Raw genomic sequence first — 23211 nt, forward strand, 5'->3', positions numbered from 1 at the left:
GAGTAGAAACCTGTTTACCATGGAGCTGACCGCGCACCTGATTTCCCCCACTGTGGGTATTCGTGCACCTTTTTCAGCCCAAGAACGTTGTTACTGACTGTTAAAGAGGGGACTCCGATCACTCTGATCAGAGATGAGACGATCTGAGTTAGGGGAGTACTGGTTACTTTGGTAAGAGTCCAGGAACCGCTCCATCATCTCTCCCTGGGATCCAAGGGCCGGGGGTGGAGGTGGGGTGGGAAGTGTGGGCGGCCGCCATGAAATCCACAGCGTGATGCACCCTCGGAACCCAGCCGCTTGCTCCCTGCACCTTGCATCGGGTGGAGACAGTGCAGATGCACCAGATACACCAAATACTGTGAGGGTCTTGGCCACCTGCCTTTTAAAGAAAGGCGATGCTGAAAGGAACCTCTTCCTCCAGTCCCTACAGTAGTCTGGCTTTTCCAAATGAAGTCAGTGGTCTTTTCTGAACCCCAGAGGAATGCCAGACCCGTTTCAGAATCACCACCTCATTTGTGACAGTTGGAATTCTCCACTTCAGAGCAGCCCGGCCCTGGAGCCTAGGTGGCCCACACAGTGACCGAGCGAGGGGAGCCAGCTGGACACCTGGCAGAGGCTGGCGACTCCAGGCTGCTGGAGAAGCCACTTAGAGAAACAACAGAATGTCACTTAAACACGGAAAGAAAAGAAGTAGTTACCTTAATAAGCTCATAAAAGGTAGCTCCCTTTGAGAAAGTAACAAAAGTCTTCTGTTGTTCTTGAAAGAGAATCTAGGGGAATGGGCTTTTTTTTTTTTTTCTTTCGAAGGGCTTGTACATTTATAGAATTCTGGGGCTTTTGTTTTGTTTCGTTTTCTCAACAATACCGTTAATGAGTGGGCTTTCCTTTATTGAAGAGCGACATGTTTCCATCTCCATGCTTGGAATTTTATAGACCACAGTACATGGCTCTACAGAGTGCTTGCTGGACCTTTTTTTACGGCACGTTCACGTTCCTGTTTGTTTGAGGGCCTCGGAGCCCTGCAGACGATCCCACAGTAAGTCTGTTGGTCACCTTGCTCCCAATCTGCCTCCTTCTTGAAGGGGCCGGAGGGGGGAGATACCTTTCCTCTTTCTCTCCTCCTCTCTCTGACCCCCTCGGTGCTTTTCCAACTAAGCCGAGTCCAGAGCAAGGTCATCTTCTCTCCGTCACTGAAGGGGGCTCTGCAGAGGAAGGTGCTCTGGCCCAGGGGTGGGAAAAGCTGGCCGCCGGTTGGTCCTGACGTTGCATCACTTCCTAGCTGTGTGGCTTTTCAATTTCCTCGTCTGGAGAACAGGGGTTCATTCTGCACCCTTACATCCCTCTCCTCTGCCGTGAACGAGTCTGTAATGTGTACATACCGCTGGCACGTGTAACGGGGAGAGAGCTCTGTCTGTCGGCTCGCCCAACTTTCCCACCTCCCCGAGTCCCCCTTTTTTCCCTCTACAGCCCAGCAGGCAAAGCCACTTCATCGCACATTGGTACAGACGAAGTAGGACACGACTGGCCTCTCCCCGCTCTCAGCCCCTCAGTCCCCAGGCGGTGGAAGTACTTTGGCCTAACGCGTTGGATTTGGGCCCCCTTTTCAAAACGCTGTTCAAGTTCAAACCAGTTGGCTTCCTTTGAAAGTCCCTCTCGCCATTTTTCCCCTTCAGACCCACTTCCCTTTCCACGCACTCCTGGCTCTCATTCTACCCGGGAGCCCACCTTGTCTGGTCTTCCGGGGCTGACTTGATCTGATATGACGAACGTATGTCCCTCTAGCACGTGACTGCCTTTCAGAGTACTTGAACCTCACTATCTTATTTTGATCATAGGAACCATGGTAGTCCCTTAGTATTGGCTTGGCCAAAAAGTTCGTTCGGGCTCTCCGGAAGATGTTATGGAAAAACCCGAATGAGCTTTTCGGCCAACCCAGTGTTTCAGGAAATAGGGGCCCAGAGAGGTTATACATGACCTGCCACCCTGGGTGAGGCTAGTATATGGCAGAGGCACAAGGAGAGTCTGGTCTTCGCTTTGCACTATACCTGTCAACCACCGTGTCACAAACCTACAGTGAAAATCTCTGGATTCAAAAAAAATTGCCTCAGATGCTTGGCAGACTTACTCCTAGCAACTCTAACTGGGAATACCAGCACGCCGACAAAATTTGAGCCGGTCTTAGGAATGAATTCTTCCAGACATCTTGAATATTTTCAAGTCTCATTTCAAATAATAAAATAATAACAATAACAAATTACTGCTACCAATAAAAAAGTAATAGTAGTAATGTGCGACTTTATGCAGGCAGAGTACTTAAGTACATTATGTCATTTACTTTTCACAACAGAACTAAAAGATTTTATTATTAGTTACTAGTTATGGAAAGCCAGAGAGGTTGAGTAATTCGCCCTCAGGGCAAACAACCGGCTCTAACAATCCTCATGCTGCCCCCTCCTGTTCTCTGTTCCTGTCGGCTTACCTGAATCCATCCTTATTTCACAAGCTCCGGGCTCTCATGATTAACATTACAATGGCATCAACCAACAGCTCATTTCAGCTTCTGTTGTTTCCTTAATTCGTACACACTCAGTTATGCCAAAATAATTCCACGTAGTTTCTCCAACAAATCAGAATTCATCAGCCCACAACACCTTTCCTGCCACCTGCCCTTCTTCCACAAAACAAGCTGTGGAAATTCAGATGGCTTTGCTCCTTGTCAAGTATATTATTGCTTATTATAAATTTTACAGGTCAGAAACTTAAAGGCAGCAATCTGAGCAGTGCAGCCCAGCCTGCGTACCTGTTTCCATCAGCATGCCATTTTCTCTTTAGACTCAGCATGCCATTTTCTCTTTAGACTCAAGCTACCCTCGAGTACAAACAGAAATGAAAAATAATAATAACTCTGGCCCTAGTGATGGCGTTCTGCAGTTACAATTCATCTGTCATATGAGGGATTCCTAAGCTGCTCATATGTAATAATCTGGGCCGCAGTGGCGGCTTCTTTTCTAGCTCCGCCGGGTTTTATGGGTCCTAGAGTAATCATTTCTGGAAGAGTTAAGCCAAGGAGAGCAGTCTGCACTAAATGCTACTAGCTGAGGATGGATGTTCAATGATTATTTCTTCTGCAGTGGTATGATTTATTTGTTCTTAGCAAGAATTGACTTAAAAATATCAACAGACTGTCAATTAAATCCTTTCCAGAGTCACAAATGCAGATACAGCACTTCTCTTAGATTTGACACCGAACAGATTGTGTTTCCTAGCTAAGTACCTTCCGTAGTTGATAATTTCATAAGCAAACATCTGTATGGGTAATTCACTGTTTATGAGGGATGCTGAATTTGCTAGCTAGGATTTAGGGAACTTGATTTGATAAACTATCGTCTTACAGATTTCTCCCTGCCATATGGATCAGGTTTGTAAACACCGGCATGGGCACCTCTTTTGATTGCAGCGTGATCTGTGTTTACAACATTTTAAATTATGGCAATTCTGCTTATTAGGTCTATGTTTAAGTGCACAGTTTTAGTGTGGAAAGAACTTACCAAATAATTAGAGGACGGCCATTTACAGTACTTGCTAGTTTTTACTTTTAAAGGGGAAACGAATGAAAAAGCCCATCTTAAGAGTGAGAAAAAAAATGGATTGGGGAGCAAAACTGATCAGACAATTACGTCTGAAAGGAATTTTGATTATATTATCATAACTATGCAGCATAATCAAGCACCTTTCAGTAGAATTTCTTTGATAAATTTAACCAATAATTAGGCAATTGATTTTATATCCTGTCAAATTAATGTATAAATAATGTTCAAATTGGAATCATGCAAACGATTTTCTACATAGCCGTCTTAAATACTAATCCTCCCAGGATGATTCAGAAAGCATCTATCCTATTCTGGTGTGGACTTTCAAAATTATAGTTTCTTGAAATAGTAATATAGTGTTCCATCCAAGAAAGACAACAACTGCTAAATATAATTTAGACTATAATTAACATTAACACTGATGGAGTCAAATAAACGGACTAACTAATGATTGCACCCTCTGCTATTCTGATGACTAGTTCCTACCTAATGACACTGGGAAATATGTAAATTTGTCAGCAGGTGAAAATGCCCTTGACTGGGTAAATTATGTGGAGCATTACCTTTTCTGAAGCTAACTCAAAGCACTAATGGACTTAATACATAGCATGCATGTGTGAGGTGAGCTATTCATGGAACCAAATTAGCCCACAAGAGATATTACCCATTATTTGCCTCCCAATAATCATTTCCTCTTTTCTCACACACAAACCAACCCAGAAGAAAGACGCTAAATTTAATTATAACAACTATTATGTGAACAATGTAGGTAAGCCATCCAGTGGGCTTCCAAATGCACTTAGAGCCTGTAAAGCAGTTTAAATATTTTCATGTGGAACCTGGGGGTTTGCAGCTAGTGTATGATGTGAATTTTAAATGATTATCCAGACGTCATTGGGTAAATGAGTAACGTGGGTAACGAGGTGACTGGCCCAGTGAATCATGGGAACCTGTCAAACCTGGGACATGTCAGGGAAGAGATGATGTCAAATACCAGTAACTTAGCAACTCGGCATTTAGCTGTCCAGGGAGCGAACAAGAGTAAGCCCTTTAAAATAGCTGAGTAAATATATGAGTCCCTATATATCTTGGGTGTGCTATAAAAATAAGCCTGTTTTCTGTCAACTTGTTTCTTTTTGCAAATATGGTGATTTATTATTTTCTATTGAGTTGAATGAAAGCACGTGAGAATTTAAGCCACGTGTAGAACTTACACCTGCTTTCTGTATCTTGGATGTACAGGGAGGGTAATGAAACAATGTATTAGTTTGCCAAAAAGCAGTCTAGGCATATCTGAAAGAAGTAATAGCTTCCAACTGTTGTTTAAGAACCAGTGTTTTTTTTTTTTGTCCTAGCTGTGCTAGTGGGATTGGGTTGGGAAAAAATGTCTAATGCAAGGAGGTTAACCACTCCATGTGCATCTGTGTAAAGGTAAAACCAGTGTCTCTGGAAAATGCATGGAGAAAGTAGCCTCTCAGAATCAATTTGGTAGGCATCTTCCAGTTTTGAAATGAAAGCACAAAGCAAGGCTTGCCCCATTCTCTTGTAACTCACCAAAAGCATTATGGAGGATGAGAAAAAGAAATGTAAACTCCGTAATTGCTCTAACCAGAAGACATCCATAAGCCTAAATCACTATCCTGTAAAGATCAAACAGGGAAGAATCCAAGAGATGATTCCCGTGGTCATGGACCTGGGGCATAGATGATGAAGCACTGATTTTCAGGATAAGAGGCACACCACAAAAGGCAAAAAAGATATTGCAGTAATGGGCACGGGTGTGAAGGTTTATGATGGGAGCTTCTGTGGGCCAACTCTGAGACGTGCGTATTTTGAGAAGTAGGAAAGGCCGAACCGGATGAGAAATTACATAACTAATCCACATTTGTGGAAAGCACGTTGTTGCTGTGGCAAGGTGGAAGAGCCAGAGGCTGCTTTGAGAGCAGCTTGCAGAGCTGATGTTTCTTGATAAGGCAGAAGTAAAGGCCGAAGCACTGGGTGGCACGCCCTGGTGTTCAGAAGAGAATTCCTGCTAGTCTGCTAATATTAAGCCATGGCCGCCACTGCCACAAACATATCCTGCAGATAACTGATCCAGGAAGAATGCCTGTCCCTAAAACATTAGTAATAATCAAAAGAGGAATCACTATGAGAGCTATGCAAAACTTAAAAAAATAGCATATGAAAAAATGTAGCAGAAGAAACATTGCTATGACCAACGTAGTGGCGTGAATTGTTTAAAAATGAGGGCTTCCCTGGTGGCGCAGTGGTTGAGAGTCCGCCTGCCGATGCAGGAGACACGGGTTCGCGCCCCGGTCCGGGAAGATCCCACGTGCCGCGGAGCGGCTGGGCCCGTGAGCCATGGCCTCTGAGCCCGCGCGTCCGGAGCCTGTGCTCAGCGACGGGAGAGGCCACAGCGGTGAGAGGCCCGCATACCGCAAAAAAAAAAAAAAAAAAATGAAGCAGTTTTGGGACTTCCCCGGTGGTGCAGTGGTTAAGAATCCAGCTGCCAATGCAGGGAACATGGGTTCGAGCCCTGGTCCGGGAAGATCCCATATGCTGCGGAGCAACTAAGCCCGTGAGCCACAACTACTGAGCCTGCACTCTAGAGCCCGCGAGCCACAACTACTGAAGCCCACGTGCCTAGAGCCCATGCTCTGCAACAAGAGAAGGCACCGCAATGAGAAGCCTGCGCACCGCAACAAAGAGCAGCCCCCGCTCACCACAACTAGAGAAAAGCCTGTGCGCAACAACGAAGACCCAACGCAGCCAAAAATTTTTTTAAAAAGCAGTTTTATCTAAAAAACAAGAGCCAAAGCAGTGATACAAGAGCTTAAATAGGCTATTTAAAAAGTACAGAAACAAAGAACTGCAAAGTAATGGATTATGAACAGAAAATCATTAGAATTAGCACATTTAGGATCTGTGTTTTCCTAAATGAAGGAGTAACAGCAATAAATAATTTGTTAGTTATCCTCATCAAGAAAAAAAGGGCAAAAACACAAATACATAAAACAAGGAATGATAAAGAGAAATAACCTCTCAGATACAGAGAAAATAAAATAATCACAAGTGACAATTTACTCACCTCTGTACAAATAAATATAAGCATCTAGATGAGGTGGACAAGTTTTCTAGTGAAATATAGTTGACTGAGACTGACTCCAGAAGAGAGAAAATCTAAACAGATTTATCACCATCAATGAAATGGAGACTGGTCCCACCCATTACTGAAGTCATCACTCCCAGAAGGGGTTTCATAGGAAAATTCAACCAAACCATTAAGGTATAATATAGCTTAGCTGTTCCAGAACATAGAACAAGAAACATTTGCTAAGTATTATTTTAGAAAAGCTAAACTAGTACATAATATTGATACCAAAATCTTACAAAAACAGTATATAAAAAAGAAGATTACAGAATAATATCACTTGTGAATATTGATGCAAATTTCCTTAATGAAATACTAACAAAGAGAATCAGATGGTATTTTAAAGGATATGCAGCATGACTTAGTGGCTTTTGTTGCAGGAATGTAAAGCTGGTTCAATATTAGGAAATCCATTAATGTAATGCCTTTTATGAATAGAATAAGAAAGAAAAAAACTACATGCTCATCTTTGTAAATGCTAAAATATACCTGACAAAACTCAACACTTACTCTTGATAAGACAGAAGATGGAAACATCCTTAATGTGATAAAATATATCCATCTCAACCCAAAAGCTAGTGTCACATTTCACAGAGAAACTCTAGAGACATTTCCATTACAGTCGAGAAAGAAGATTAGATATTCTTTGTCATCCTTATTATTTAATATTGTTCTGGAGGCTGGCCAAGGTGATTAAACAAACTAAAGAAATAAGAGGTATTAAAATGGGAGAGAATGTGTTAAACGATTATTATTTGTAGATTATATATATTGTTTTCCTGAAAACCCCAAGAGAAATAACCAAAATGATTATTATGAACAATACAATTCTGCAAAGTTTCAGTATGCAAAATAAATATATAGAAATTGTCTTTATATGTAAGACAATCAACTAAAAGATATAATGGGCAAAAAGACTCCATTTATATCTTATGTGTTCATTTACAAGAAGTGTGCCAGAGCTATATGAACACACTAAGTCACTACGAGAGATACCAAAGCATATTTAAACAAATGGAAAGTCATACCATTCTGAGATAGGAAAATGATATTTCAAACATTTCTATTCTCCCTAAGTTAATCTTGAATCTTTACCTCACACCACACAACAATATTAGTTCCAGATGTATGAAAGATTAAAAACAAACTCATAAAATATTAGAAGTAAATATGGGAGAATTTCTACATTTTTCATTTCCTGCCTGTCTCCTGATAAGCTGGCAGGGGTAGGAGGCAGTCAGGGGAAAGTTCAGATGTTCGAGGAGATCGGAGAAGGTTTGAAATAGTCATTGAAAGGGAGAGAGGGAGCAATCTAAGGGATACAGTAAGATTATGAGGCAATGTCAAGGATCGGGTGATCCTGAAGACCTGAAGTTTGCATAGGTCCCAGTCTGTAGATTGTGTGATTTTCTCCAGCAGTGCTTAGCTCGTTACACAGAGACCACCGATTAATGGGTCAAGGGCAACCTGGAGGCCTCAGAGAGGTTGAATAAATTCCTCCAAGTCACATAATCATACAGCTACTAAGCAGATGAAACAGGAACTCAGGTTGGCCTGAACTGAATGTACACACTAATAATAATATCAAACAATTACATAGCAGTTTTCTGTACCTGGCACTGTTCTAAGGATTTCACACGTAGTAACTCATATAATCATCATACCAATGCCAGGGAGCAAATACTATTATCACCCCCCCCCCCCCCCCACCGGAAAAGAAAAGGAAGGACTCTGGGCTTAAGTGACTTTGCAAGTTCAACAGCTAACCAGCGGCACAGCCATGATCTCGACCCAGGCAGTCTGGCTTCAGAATCCATGCTGTTAACCGTTACGCATTCTGCTTTTCACCATGAGGACACAGGGATGAAAGAGTAGGTTTTAAGTGATTATTACAGAACTCAGACCCTGACCCACTGGATAACAATAAAGCTAGGTGAGATTGCTAATAATGCCACAGGTCAGAATCAGGAAAACAGCTTACCAGATGGACTAAATCTGATAAAATGAAGTTTCATAGGAGTATAGCTATATGGTAATTCACTTGAGTCCACCAGTGTTTAGAGTAGACACATATTGCTGCCTAAAACTGTATTAATTAAAGACAAGTATCTACAGCAGGGCTTTTCCTGTAAAGGAAAACTTTTCCTGTAAAGAGCCAGATTATACATATATTTGGCTTTTTAGGGCATATGTTCTCAGTCTCAACTACTCAACTCTGTTGTTTTAGCATGAAAACATCCATAGACAATATGGAAAAGAATGCCGGTGACTGTGTTGCAATAAAACTTTATCGACAAAAACAGTCAGTGGGCCAGATTTGGCCTGTGAGAGGTAGTTGGCTGACCCCTAATCTAGAACACCTAGAAATAAGAGGGGGATAGATCCCCTCTGCTTTGTTCTACTTAGACTACACTTGGCATGTGGTATTGATTTCGGGCCAGCACATTAAAAAACTTACATTCAGTAAAATTTAGCTTTTATTTTTTAGTTACCATCCTCTGAGTTTTAACATATGCACAGATTCCTGTAATCACTACCTTTAACAGAATACAGGACAATTCCAATATCCCAGAGAGTTCCTTCACATTACCCTTGTGCAGTCAGACTCTTCTCCCCACCCCCAAACTCTAGCAACCACTGACCTCTTCTCTGTCCCTACAGTGTTGCCTTTGCCAGAGTGTCATCTAAACAGAATCATACAGTAATGTAAACTTTCCATAGCGCGTCTTTCACTCAGCATGTGACTTTGAAATTCATTCAGGTTGTTGCATGCAGCAATAGTTCATTACTTTCTGAGTAACAATCCATTACATACATATACCACAGTTTGTTTATCCATTCACCTATTGAAGAATATTTGGGTTGTTTCTAGGTTTTTTTGTGATTTTTAATAATGTTGCTATCAATAATCATGTACAGAATTTTGTGTGGGCATATGTTTTCATTTATCTTGGGTATATACCTAGGAGTGGGACTGCTGGGTCAAGTGTATGTTTAAACTTATAAAAAAGTGCTGAATTGTTTTCCAGTGTGGCTGTACCATTTCCAGAGTGGCTGTATATATGAGACTCAGTTGTTCACATCCTTGCTAGCCCTTGATCTTATTGTTATTTTTTAATCTAAGCCTTTCTAATAGGTGTATAGTGGTATATCATTGTGGTTTTACATTGCATTTCACAAATGACAAATGATGTTGAGCATCTTTTTTCATTTTTCTATATCTTCTTTGATGAAGTGGCCATTCAGATCTTTTGCCCATTTTTTCAAATTTATTTTTATTGCGGTAACATTGGTTTATAACACTATATAAGTTTCATGTGTACCATATTATATTTCTACTTCTGTATACATGACAGCATGCTCACCACTAAATATTTCATTTCCATCCATCACCATACAGTCAATTCCCTTTACCCATTTTGCCATCCCTGTGCCCCGCCCCTTCCCCTCTGGTAACCACTACTCTGTTCTCTGTATCTATATATTTGTTTTTGTTTGGTTTGGTTTTTAAAATTCATTTTGTTGTTGTTGTTTTTTTAATATTCCACGTGAGTGAAATCATATGGTATTCGTCTTTCTCCATCTGACTTATTTCACTGAGCATAATACCTTCAAGGTCCATCCACGTTTTCACAAATGATGAGATTTCGTCTCATGGTTGAGTAGTATTCCATTGTATATATGTTCCACGTCTTTATCTATTCCTCTGTTGATGGACACTTAGGTTGCTTCCATATATTGGCTATATAATAATGTGGCAGTGAACATAGGGGTGCATATATCTTTTCAATTTAGTGTTTTCATATTCTCCGGATAAATATCCAGAAGTGGGATTCTGGATCATATGGTAGTTCTAGTCTTCATTTTTTGAGGAATCTCCATGCTGTTTTCCATAGTGGCTACACTAATTTACATTCCCACCAACAGCACATAAGGGTTCCCTCTTCTCCACGTCGTCGCCGACACTTGTTATTTCTTGCCTTTTTGATAGTAGCCATTCTAACAGGCATGAGGTGATATCTCATTGTGGTTTTGATTTGCATTTCCCTAATAATTAGTGATGTTGAACTTTTTTCAAGTGCCTGTTGGCCATCTGTATGTCTTTGGAAAAACGCCTATTCGACTCCTCTACCCATTTTAATCGGTTGTTTGGTTTTTTGTTGTTGAGTTGCGTGAGTTCTTTATGTATTTCGTATATTAACCCCTTATCAGATATGTGATTTGCAAATATCTTTTCCCATTCAGTAGGTTGTCTTTTCATTTTGTTGATGGTCTCTTTTGCTGGGCAGAAGCTTTTTGTTATGATATAGTCCCATTTGTTTATTTTTGCTTTTGTTTCCCTTGCCTGAGGAGACATATCCAGAAAGATATTGCTAAGACCAATATCAAAGAGTGTATTGCCTATGTTTTCTTCTAGGATTTTTATGACTTCAGGTCTTACATTCAAGTCTTTAATCCATTTTGAGTTGATTTTTGTATTGGTGTGAGACAGTGGTCTAGTTACCTTTTTTGCATGTGGCTGTCCAGTTTTCCCAAGATGATTTATTGAAGAGACTATCCTTTTCCCATTGTGTGTTCTTTGCTCTTCTGTTGTAAATTAATTGTCCATATATGTATGGGTTTATTTCTGGGCTCTCAATTCTGTTCCATTGATCTATGTATCTGTTTTTCTGCTAGAACCATGCTGTTTTGATTACTGTAGCTTTGTAATATAGTTTGAAACCAGGGGGTGATACCTCCAGCTTTGCTCTTCTTTTTTCAACATTGCTTTGGCTATTTGGTGTCTTTTGTGGTTCCATATAAATTTTAGAATTTTTTGTTCTATTTCTGTGAAAAATGTCCTTGGGATTTTGATAGGGATTGCATTGAATCTATAGATTGCTTTAGGTAATATGAACATTTTAACCATGTTAATTCTTTCAATGCATGAGCATGGAATATCTTTCCATTTCTTTGTGTCTTCTTCATTTGCTTTCAACATTTCTTATAATTTTCAGTGTACAGGTTTTTCACCTCCTTGGTTAAATTTATTCCTGGCTATTTTATTCTTTTTGCTGTGATTGTAAATGGAATGGTTTTCATAATTTCTCTTTCTGCTGTCTCATTGTTAACATATAGAAATGCAACAGATTTTTGTATGTTGATTTTATACTCTTCAACTTTACTGTATTCATTTACTATTTCTCATGGGTTTCTGATGGAGTATTTAGGGTTTTCTATATGTAAAAACTTGCCACTTGCAAATAATGAGTTTTACTTCTTCCTTTCCAATTGGAATGCCTTTTTTTCTTTTTCTTGACTAATTGCTCTGGCTAGGACTTCCAATAACAGTGGCCAGAGTGGGCGTCCTTGTCTTCTTCCTGATTTTAGAGGGATAGCTTTCAGTTTTCCACCACTGAGTATGATGTTAGCTGTGGGTTTGCCATATATGGCTTTTATTATGTTGAGGTACATTCATTCTATACTCGTTTTATTGAGAGTTTTTTTTTTTTTTGTCACAAATATGTGTTGAATCTGGTTAAATGCTTTTTCTAGATCTATTGAGATGATCATATGATTTTTATCCTTCGTTTTTTTTTAATGTGAGTATCACATGGATTGATTTATGGATGTTGAAGCATCCTTGCACCCCTGGAATAAATCCCACTTGATCATGGCGTATGATCCTTTTCAATGTATTGTTGGATTCTGTTTGCTAATATTTTGTTGAGGATTTTTGCATCTGTGCTCATCAGAGATATTGGCCTGTAATTTTCTTTTTTGTGTTGTATTTGTCTGGTTTTGGCATCAAGGTAATGTTGGCCCCATAAAATCAGTTAGGAAGCATTCCCTTCTCTTCAGTATTTTGTAAGAGTTTGAAAAGGATAGGTATTAAATCTTTTTTGAATATTTGGTAGAATTGGCCAAATCTACCAAACTGTCTGGTCCTGGACTTTTGTTTTTGTGAGAAGTTTTTGATTACTGTTTCAATCTCTTTTCTAACAATTAGTCTACATTCACGTTTTCTGTTTCTTCATGATTCAGTCTTGGACGTTTGTATGATTCTAACAATTTGTCCATTTCTTCTACGTTGTCCAATTTGTTGGTGTATAGCAGCTCATAATATTCTCTTATAATCCTTTGTATTTCTAGGATATCCATTGTTATTTCTCCTCTTTCATTTCTTTTTTTTTTTTAACATCTTTATTGGGGTATAATTGCTTTACAATGGTGTGTTAGTTTCTGCTTTATAAAAATGTGAGTCACTCCTCTTTCATTTCTGATTTTACTTATCAGAGCCTTTTCTCTTTTTTCTTAGTGAGTCTGGCTAAAGGTTTGCCAATTTATCTTTTCAAAGAACCAGCTCTTAGTTTCATTGATCTTTTCTATTGTCTTTTCAGTCTTTATTTCATTTACTTCTGCCCTGATCTTTATTATTTCCTTCCTACTGACAGTGAGCTCATTTGTTATTTGTTTAATTCCTCTAGGTTAGATTGTTTATTTGAGATTTTCCTTGTTTATTGAGGCAGGCCTGTATTGCTATAAACTACCCTCTTACTGCTCCTTTTGCTGCATCCTATAGATTGTGGTGTGTCATATTTTCATATTCATTTGTCTTCAGGTATTTTAAAATTTCTCCTTTGATTTCTTCATTGATCCAGTAGTTGCTTAGTGGTGTGTTTTTCAATCTCAACATATCTGTGATTTTTCCTTCTTTCTTCTTGTAGTTGACTTCTAGTATCATACCACTGTGATCAGAAAAGACGCTTGATATCATTTCAGTCTTCTTAAATGTATTGAGACATGTTTTGTGTCCCAACATATGGTCTGTCCTTGAGAAACTTCCGTGTGCACTTGAGAAGAATGTGTATTCTGCATTTGGATGGAATGTCCTGTACAAACCTTTCAAATCCATGTGGTCTGATATTTTCATTTGTGGCCTCCATTTTCCTTGTTGACTTTCTATCTGGGTGATCTATACATTGACGTCGGTGGGTGTTAACATTCCTTACTATTACTGTGTTGCTGTCAATTCCTCCCTTTAGGTCTGTTAATAATTGCTTTATATATTTTGGTATCCCTATCTTGGGTGCATATATATTAATAACTGTTATGTCTTCTTGATGAATTGTTCACTTTACCATTATATAATGTCCATCTTCATCTCTTGCTACTTTTTTTTGGCTTGAAGTCTGTTTTGTCTGATATGAGTATGGCTACACCCACTTTCTTCTGGCTGCAATTTGCTTGGAGTATCATCTTCCATCCCTTCACAAACAGCCTTTACAACTGAGGTGAGTCTCCTGGAAGCAGCGTATAACATGTGGATTTTGTATTTTAATCCATTCAGCCACTCTGTGTCTTTTGATTGGTGAATTCAATTCATTTACATTTAGGGTGATGAATGATAGATAAGGACTTAGTACTGCCATTTTATCTTATGTTTTCTGGTTGTTCTATATGTCCATTTTTTCTTTTTCCTTGTGTTTCTGTCTGCCATTTTGGTTTGGTGGTTTTCTATGACGTTTTTCTCAGTTTCCTTTTTTTTTGGCTTCATGTCTCTGCTGTACATTTATGTTTTGTGGTTACCATGAGGTTTGTATAAAACATCTCATTGGGCTTCCCTGGTGGCGCAGTGGTTGAGAGTCCGCCTGCCGATGCAGGGGACACGGGTTCGTGCCCCGGTCCGGGAAGATCCCACATGCCGCGGAGCGGCTGGGCCGGTGAGCCATGGCCACTGGGCCTGCGCGTCCGGAGCCTGTGCTCCGCAACGGGAGAGGCCACAACAGTGAGAGGCCCACGTACCGCCAAAAAAAAAAAAAAAAAAAAAAAAATCTCATAAACAGAATAGTCCTTTTTCTGCTGGTAGCATCTTATCTTCATTTGCCTATACACTTTCCATCCTTTTCCTCTTCTCTTTTGCTCATTTTAAAAATCAGGTTGTCTTTTATCTTATTGTTGAATTTGGGGAGTTCTTTTTGTATTCTGGATATAAATTTTTGGTCAACTACGTTATTTGAAAATATTGTCTCCCAGTCTGTGGCTTGTCTTTTCATTCCCTTGATGAGGCCTTTCTAAGAGCAAAATTTCTTAATTTGATGAAGCCAAATTTATCATTTTTTTCTTTAATGGATTGTGATTTTTGGTGTCAAGACTATAACCTTGTTGTTTAACCCAAGGTCATAAAATTTTTCTTCCATGTTTTGTTCTAAGAGTTTTATAGTTTAATTTTTTACATTTATGTCTTTCATCTGTTTTGAATTAACGTTGGTATGTGGTGTGAGGTGTAGGTTGAAGCTTGTTTCGTTCATTGTGTTGAAGCACTATTTGTTGAAAAGACTATCGTTCACTATTGAATTGATTTTGCATTTTTGTAAAAAGTAGATTGACCTTATTTATATGGGTCTATTTCTGGACTCTGTAGTGTCTTCCATTGGCCCATGTCCCTGGCCTTTCACCAATACCATAATGTCTTGAATATTGTAGCTTTATAGTAAGTCTTAAAATAGGATAGTGTGAATCCTCCAACTTTGCTCTTTTTCTAAAATGGTTTGGCTATTCTAGTTCCCTTTCCTTTCCATATGAATTTTAGGAACATGATGTCTACATTTACAAAGAATCCTGCTTGAATACCTGTTAGCACTGCGTTACATCTATAGGTCAATTTGGGAAGAATTGACATCTTTACCTTGTTGTATCTTTCAATTCATGAATATGGTATTCCTCCCCATTTATTTAGGTTGGCTGCCCTGTTTTTAGAGAGACATTGATAATTTATCATTCTATTTTGGGGAATGTGTGCTTGGGGAAAATCCAAATCCCTAAAAACCTATATGAACATCATTACAACATTATTTGTAATAGCAAAAAAAAATGCTACTATATATCCAACAATAGGGGAATAGTTAGGCAAATTCTGAGTTATACACTCAAAAAAATAATTGACCATTAAAAAGGTGGCTTTGAGGATGATATAGCGACATGGGAAGAAAACTTACAATATAATGTTAAATGAAATAACCAGAATGTAACATTTTATGTGCTTAAATTTTGTAGCTATGTAAAAATATGAATAAAAGAAGCTAAAGGAAAATACTCTGAAATAATAGTTCTTATTGTGTTAGAGTGATAAGCTTATGGGTGAGTGTTTTGTTTTCTAAATGTTCTCGATTTCTGTAATTTACATTACTTTCATAAAAAGTTTTTTAAGGGGGATGCTGCTGAACTGAAATACATTTAGCAAAGAGTAAGCAGGGTAATGAGTGGATTCACAATCGGAATGGCTGAAGAGATAAGCTAACCAGAAGAAAATTGAACTAGAAGAGGGAGCAGGCCGAAGCTGCCTGAGGGAATTATCATGTGGAAGCGAGACTCAGAGGCCGGCTTTAGGCTAGGAAGCCTCAAATGGTGGAACCCCTGAGGGGCAGTTACAGGGGGATAGTATTTGAGCAATAAGAGGAAAAATGTTCTAGGGAGACATCATGGTTAAGAAAGTAGAGCTTGGCTCTTCTCACCAGCTAAACGTTCTTGGGTAACCTAACCATTTTGGATCTCCTTTACAAAACTGAGATACTACTGCCTAATTTTCAGGATTAGTGGGAGGGTTGAATGAGGTGATGTACGTGAAGCCTGTAGAATAGTGCTTGGAACACCCAATGTTACCTCTTCCCTGTCTCTCTGATCCAACTGGTGGATCTAAGGACTAAAGGGAGGTGAGGTCTCTGTCACCAAAGGTATTCAAGCAGAGGTATTATTCTTCCCCAGCGCCTAGAGGTCGGTGTCAAACTCATCTCTCTGTCCCTTTGCCCTAGCCCAGCATCTCCTCCTACACACACACACACGTATGCACACAAAGGTAACAAGTGTAGGTGTATAAAAAGTGCATAGAACAGGTACACTGTGTTTGTTGAATGACTTAAATTTGTAGAGGAATGGTTAGAGAAAACCACCTCATAGTGTTATTTACACCCACCGATGATAAAATTATTATTTGATTTTCCATGAAGATATTGTAAGTTAATAAGCAGATAATAGTGTTTAGTGAGTAGAATATTCATACAAATATGAGACATTATAATGACTCCATTACTTATTTCTCCGAACAATATATTTAGTGCCGCTTTTTCTGCTGAGTTTTTCCATTGCCAATTATTACTTAATACCATTGCTGGAGCCTATTTTTACTATTGGTCCTCAAAGTACAATAATGTTGGCATTATCACTTTAAACAAGGCATTGATGAAAAGACAAGGTGGGACCCCCATATGCACCTATAACCGGAGAGAGGAGAGACGGTACCATTCACTATGCTTATTATTATTGTGCTCACAAGAAAGAAGCTTCCATGAGATGTGTTGTTTCCTCCAGAGTGAGTTTCTAAGACCTTTTTGTTGCTGGAAGCCTGTATGTTGCTGCTGTCAAACACTCTCAGCCTCACAGCAAAAGTGGTGTCAAAACGCAGCACACCCCCAAGGTCCTTCATCCCTGGGACGAACACGCTAACACCAACAGACTCACCCAGCTCTCCCCTGGCACTAGGTTAATTAGAAATGGCCGAATCACGGCACACGGGGCAGCTGTTCTCCCCCTCTTGGCCAGTCATGGACTCCTTGTTATTTCCAGTGATTCAGGCTTGGCAGAAGCTGGGGTCACAGTCAAGGCTCAGGGGTTCTGTCAGAAGCTCCAAGCAAATGGGGCAGGTCACCTCCTCCTGTATGTTCACGAGGATTCCTGAAGCCATGGCAGCTGCTCCCCTGCTCCTACCTGTCCTGACTTCTGAGGGTTCTCTGGCTCACAGAGCCCTGCATGATTGGAAAGGTTAGAAGTGGGCAGAGGAAGAAAAGTAGAAAGAAAATGACACTAGTTGTGTAGAAATCAAGGATGAGCCAAGAACAAAATATTGAAGGACAAAAAAGAAAAGGGGGAGAAATAAAGAAAGGAGCTTCTTGACCTGGTTTTTTAAAAAAAAGAAAAAGAAAAAGCAATGGCCGAATCACAAAATAAAGAAAGAAGGCCCATCTAAAACTAAGGCAGACGAAAACATCACGGCTGTCTGGGCCTCCGATCATTTTTATTCAGTTTGCTGTCAACTTCTCAGGACCTATTGTCACTGGAGGAAACCTGAGAACCTTGTCCACCTCAAGCTCTGCAGTTTCTTTCCTGCTCTTTAATGCATGGTCCCCACCACAGCCTCACACACCCAGCACTTACGATACAAAAGTGAATAGTGGTCTGCTACGGAGGCTCTACGCTGATTCTCTCGGAGTCTGGTCTGTGTTACAGAGTAAAGCCCACCCAGCGCCAGCCTTTGGGACAACTGGGATTAAGAAGAAAGCAATGTGGCAATGGCACTGGACTGGGCATCGAGGGACCTTAAAGCTAGTCTTCAACCTTCCACTGCCTTATTTTATGACGCTCAGCAAGTCACTTAAGCATTACGTACTTCACAACTTCATCTGTAAAGTTGAAGTGTTGACTGTTTCGAGCTGCTCAATACAGCTGCTTGTTTAAACTTAATTACAGTTTAATATAAGCTTCCTTTCTCAGTCCACTAGGCACATTGCAAGTGGTCACTAGCCACATGTGGCCAGTGGCTATCATTGGACAGTACAGAATACAACATTTGCATAATTACAGAAAGTTCTAGTGAACAGAGTTGCCCCTACATTATCTCTTTTTTCTTTTCTAACTCTAGATTCCCTCCCCCCCTCCCTCCCTCTCTCTCTCTCTCTCTCTCTCTCTCTCTCTCTCTCATTACCTGTTCCGATGAACCTAGTGGCAGGACAGCAGTAAAGACGCAGACATAGAGAATGGACTTGAGGACATGGGGAGGGGGAAGGGTAAGCTGAGACGAAGTGAGAGAGTGGCGTGGACTTATATACACTACCAAACGTAAAATAGATAGCTAGTGGGAAGCAGCCACATAGCACAGGGAGACCAGCTTGGTGCTTTGTGACCGCCTAGAGGGGTGGGATAGGAAGTGTAGGAGGGAGATGCAAGAGGGAGGAGATTGGGGGAGATATGTATGTGTATAGCCGATTCACTTTCTTATAAAGCAGAAACGAACACACCATTGTAGAGCAATTATACTCCAATAAATAAAAAGAGAAGATTGGTTCAAGATGGCAGAGTAGAAGGATGTGCTCTCACTCCCTCTTGCAAGAACACCAGAATCAAAAGTAACTGCTGAACAATCATAGACAGGAAGACACTGGAACTCACCAAAAAAGATACCCCACATCCAGAGACAAAAGAGAAGCCACAGTGAGACGGTAGGAGGGGCACAATCACAACAAAATCAAATCCCATAACTGCTGGGTGGGTGACTCACGAACTGGAGAACACTTATAGCACAGAAGCCCACCCACTGGAGTGAAAGTTCTGAGCCCCACTTCAGGCTTCCCAATCTGGGGGTCTGGCAATGGGAGGAGGAATTGCTAGAGAATCAGACTTTGAAGGCTAGCGGGATTTGATTGCAAGACTTTGACAAGACTGGGGGAAACAGAGACTCCACTCCTGGAGGGCACACACAAAGTAGTGTGCTCATCGAGACCCAGGGTAAGGAGCAGTGACCCCATAGGACACTGAACCAGACCTACCTGCTAGTTTTGGAGGTCTCCTGCAGAGGCGGGGGTTGGCTGTGTGTCACTGTGAGGACAAGGACACTGGCAACAGAAGTTCTGGGAAGTACTCCTTGGCGTGAGCCCTTCCAGAGTCTGCCATTAGCCCCAACAAAGAGCCTGGGTAGGCTCCAGTGTTGGGTCGCCTCAGGCCAAACAACCAACAGGGAGGGAACCCAGCCCCACCCATCAGCAGACAAGTGGATTAAAGTTTTACTGAGCTCTGCCCACCAAAGCAACAGCCAGCTCTACCCACCACCAGTCCCCCCCATCAGGAAACTTGCACAAGCCTCTTAGATAGCCTCATCCACCAGAGGGCAGACAGCAGAAGCAAGAAGAACTACAATCCTGCAGCCTGTGGAACAGAAGCCACATTCACAGAAAGACAGACAAGATGAAAAGGCAGAGGGCTATGTACCAGATGAAGGAACAAGATAAAACCCCAGAAAAACAACTAAATGAAGTGTAGATAGGCAACCGTCCAGAAAAAGAATTCAGAATAATGATAGTGAAGATGATCCATGACCTCGGAAAAAGAAAGGAGGCAAAGATGGAGAAGATGCAAGAAATGTGTAACAAAGATCTAGAAGATCTAAAGAACAAACAAACAGAGATGAACAACACAATAAATGAAATGAAAAATACACTAGAAGGAATCAGTAGCAGAATAACTGAGACTGGAGAATGGATAAGTGACCTGGAAGACAGAATGGTGGAATTCACTGCTGCAGAACAGAACAAAGAAAAAAGAGTGAAAAGAAATGAAGACAGCCTAACAGACCTCTGGGACAACATTAAACGCAACAACATTCGCTTTATAGGAGTCCCAGAAGGAGACGAGAGAGAGAAAGGACCTAAGAAAATATTTGGAGAGATTATACTCGAAAACTTCCCTAACATGGGAAAGAAAATGGCCTCCCAAGTCAATGAAGTGCAGAGAGTCCCAGGCAGGATAAACCCAAGGAGAAACACGCCGAGACACATAGTAATCAAATTGGCAAAAATTAAAGATAAAGAAAACTTATTGAAAGCAGCAGGGGAAAAACGACAAATGACATACAAGGGAACTCCCATAAGGTTAACAGCTGATTTCTCAGCAGAAACTCTACAAGCCAGAAGGGCATGGCATGATATACTTAAAGTGATGAAAGGGAAGAACCTACAACCAAGATTACTCTACCTGGCAAGGATCTCATTCAGAGTCAACGGAGAAATCAAAAGCTTTACAGACAAGCAAAAGCTAAGAGAATTCAGCGCCACCAAACCAGCTCTACAACAAACGCTAAAGGAACTTCTCTAAGTGGGAAACACAAGAGAAGAAAAGGACCTACGAAAACAACCCCATAACAATTAAGAAAATGGTAATAGGAACATACATATCGATAATTACCTTAAATGTAAATGGATTAAATGCTCCAACCAAAAGACACAGGCTCGCAGAATGGATACAAAAAAAAGACCCATATATATGCTGTTTACAAGAGACCCACTTCAGACGTAGGGACACATACAGACTGAAAGTGAGGGGATGGAGAAAGATATTCCATGCAAATGGAAATCAAAAGAAAGCTGGAGTAGCAATACTCATATCAGATAAAATAGACTTTAAGATAAAGAATGTTACAAGAGACAAGGAAGGACACTACAAAATGATCAAGGGATCAATCCAAGAAGAAGATGTAACAATTATAAATATATATGCACCCAACACAGGAGCACCTCAATACATAAGGCAACTGCTAACAGCTATAAAAGAGGAAATCGACAGTAACACAGTAGTAGTGGGGAACCTTAACACCTCACTTACACCAATGGACAGATCATCCAAACAGAAAATTAACAAGGAAACAGAAGCTTTAAATGACACAATGGACCAGATAGATTTAATTGATATTTATAGGACATTCCATCCAAAAACAGCAGATTACACTTTCTTCTCAAGTGCGCCCGGAACATTCTCCAGGATAGATCACATCTTGGGTCACAAATCAAGCCTCAGTAAATTTAAGAAAATTGAAATCATATCAAGCATCTTTTCTTACCACAGTGCCATGAGATTAGAAGTCAGTTACAGGGAATAAAAAGTAAAAAACACAAACACATGGAGGCTAAACAATACGTTACTAAATAAGTGAGAAGAGATCACTGAAGAAGTCAAAGAGGAAATCAAAAAATACCTAGAGACTAATGGCAATGAAAACACGTTGATCCAAAACCTATGGGATGGGGCTTCCCTGGTGGCGCAGTGGTTGAGAGTCCGCCTGCCGATGCAGGGGACACGGGTTCATGCCCCGGTCAGGGAAGATCCCACATGCCGCAGAGCGGTTGGGCCCGTGAGCCATGGCCACTGAGCCTGCGCGTCCGGAGCCTGTGCTCCGCAATGGGAGAGGCCACAGCAGTGAGAGGCCCATGTACTGCAAAAAAATAAAATAAAATAAACCTATGGGATGCAGCAGAATCAGTTCAAAGAGGGAAGTTTATAGCTATACAAGCCTACCCGAAGAAACAAGAAAAACCTCAAATAAACAACCTAACCTTACACCTAAAGGAACTAGAGAAAGAAGAACAAACAAAACCCAAGGTTAGCAGAAGGAAAGAAATCATAAAGATCAGAGCAGAAATAAATGAAATGGAAACAAAGAAAACAGTAGCAAAGATCAGTAAAACTAAAACTGGTTCTTTGAGAAGATAAACAACATTGATAAACCATTAGCCAGACTCATCACGAAAAAGAGGGAGAGGACTCAGATCAATAAAGTTAGAAATGAAAAAGGAGAATTTACAACAGACACCGCAGAAATACAGAGCATCCTAAGAGACTACTAAAAGCAACTCTGTGCCAATAAAATGGACAAACTGGAAGAAATGGACAAATTCTTAGAAAGGTGTAACCTTCCAAGACTGAGCCAGGAAGAAATAGAAAATATGAACAGACCAGTCACAAGTAATGAAATTGAAACTGTGATTAAAAATCTTCCAACAAACAAAAGTACAGGACCAGATGGCTTCACAGGTGAATTCTATCAAACATTTAGAGAAGAGCTAACACCATCCTTCTCAAACTCTTCCAAAAAATTTGCAGAGGAAGGAACACTCCCAAACTCATTCTATGAGGCCACCATCACCCTGATAGCAAAACCACACAAAGATACTACAAACAAAGAAAATTACAGACCAATATCACTGATGAATATAGATGCAAAAATCCTCAACAAAATACTAGCAAACAGAATCCAACAACACACTGAAAGGATCATACACCATGATCAAGTGGGATTTATCCCAGGGGTGCAAGGATTCTTCAGTATATGCAAATCAATCGATGTGATACACCGTATTAACAAACTGAAGAATAAAAACCATATGATCATCTCAGTAGATGCAGAAAAAGCTTTTGACAAAATTCAACACCCATTTATGATAAAAACTCTCCAGAAAGTGGGCATAGAGGGAACCTACCTCAACATAATAAAGGCCATATACAAAAACCCACAGCAAACATCATTCTCAATGGTGAAAAACTGAAAGCATTTCCTCTAAGATCAGGAACAAGACAAGGATGTCCACTCTCACCACTATTACTCAACATAGTTTTGGAAGTCCTAGTCACGGCAATCAGAGGTGAAAAGGAATCCAAATTAGAAAAGAAGAATTAAAACTGTCATTGCTTGCAGATGACATGATACTATACATATAGAATCCTAAAGATGTCACCAAAAAACTACTAGAGCTAATCAATGAATTTGGTAAAGTAGCAGGATACAAAATTAATGCACAGAAATCTCTTGCATTCCTATACACTAATGATGAAAAATCTGAAAGAGATTAAGGAAACACTCCCATTTACCATTGCAAGAAAAAGAATAAAATA

General features: G+C 40.2%; 1 protein-coding gene across 1 annotated transcript in view; it reads left to right on the plus strand.

The window, feature by feature from the left end:
* The window catches only part of AFF2 (AF4/FMR2 family member 2), a 499888-nt gene that overhangs the window by 301672 nt on the left and 175005 nt on the right, over nucleotides 1–23211 (plus strand). The gene's annotated exons all lie outside the window — the stretch shown is intronic.

The sequence above is a fragment of the Monodon monoceros genome, unplaced genomic scaffold (genome assembly GCF_005190385.1).
Source record: "Monodon monoceros isolate NGI ecotype Baffin Bay Population unplaced genomic scaffold, NGI_Narwhal_1 Super_Scaffold_22, whole genome shotgun sequence".
Classification (NCBI taxonomy): domain Eukaryota; kingdom Metazoa; phylum Chordata; class Mammalia; order Artiodactyla; family Monodontidae; genus Monodon; species Monodon monoceros.